Below are 1,263 nucleotides of genomic sequence, written 5' to 3'. Positions count from 1 at the left end.
CGGCCTGCGCCCGGCCGCGCGCTGCCTCCTCGGTTGCGAAAGATGCCTAGTTCCCCCTCTCGCATCATGTGAACTCGGCTCAACTGGTAAAGAATAATTGCGGGCTTGTCCAAATTATCATTTGCAAAGTCTAGGAGGCACATAAAGGCACCAATATTCAATTTACGATAGCCTCAGGCGGCTCATTTCAGCCCGGTCTTCCGCTCCTGCCCTCTGCCAGGTCAGCCCAGTTGAGCTGATAAAATTTAGGAGGGATTTTGTGATCTGTTAGGTCCCAGCCCGTCTTTAACTACTATAATACTTTGGCTTTAGATCAAACTTTTATTTTAAATTCCTAAGAAGTAGTGAGCTGTGTAGCTTTCCCTCTTAAAAAAAAAAAAAAACAAACGGCTATTTCTTTTAACATGAATAAGGAGTCCCTGCTATTTCTCATCTAATCACACATACCTCAGAGTGCAGGAGATGCTTGACCTGATTGATACATGTCTTTTAAACGGTCATCAGAAACTTTTCCCAGATAAGATCCTATTCTTATGCTAATGTCGATAACAGACCGGCAGACAGCAGCCTATCTCAGAGCCCGCTTGTCACCTCCCTGTCACTTGTGCCACCGCTCCGCGTTCTGCACAAACTACAGTATTTTAAATGTTGAAAAAGAAGAAACAGCCATACAAACAAAATACTCCTTCCAAAATTTCCTCCAAAGACGCTAAGCACGTCATGGTGTAGTTTTTCTTTGACGTGGAGAAACATGCATCTTTTAATTCAAAACTCCGATCTGCAGATCACTTCTCACTCTGTCCTTATTTAATACCTGCTTTAGCCTCTCATCTGTCATCTTTCCTCCGAATCACCAGAAATCTGTCACTTGGAAACAGTCACTGAAACTTCACCGAGAATCTCTGCAGTCCTCTCCGTTTGCCTTTTCCCCCTAAAAATATTTTGTGTTTTCTGAGTGAACTTTTGTCCTCTTACGTTGTCAACCCAATCACGGAGGAGTAAACCCTCAGGTAAGGACAGAGGAAGAGCAGAGCAAACCGAAAAGCGACGGCACCTACCTGGAGCCCGCCTCGGCGCCCAGCACCATTCACAGCAACGGCAACGTTCCGGGGCAGCAACCTAATGCATTTTCCTTTCTACCGCGCTGCTAAACGAGAGTTGAGCAACTCCTCACGCTGCTGCTTGGAGCAACAGCTCTCCCAGCCTTAACCCCCTCTCTTGGCTCTTTCCTCCCCCCCCCCCCCCCTTTTTTTTTTCTAGAAC

The sequence above is a fragment of the Pygoscelis adeliae genome, unplaced genomic scaffold, assembly GCF_000699105.1.
Source record: "Pygoscelis adeliae isolate BGI_AS28 unplaced genomic scaffold, ASM69910v1 Scaffold59, whole genome shotgun sequence".
NCBI lineage: Eukaryota > Metazoa > Chordata > Aves > Sphenisciformes > Spheniscidae > Pygoscelis > Pygoscelis adeliae.
The sequence above is the reverse complement of the archived record's forward strand: the minus strand, read 5'-3'. Positions refer to the sequence as shown.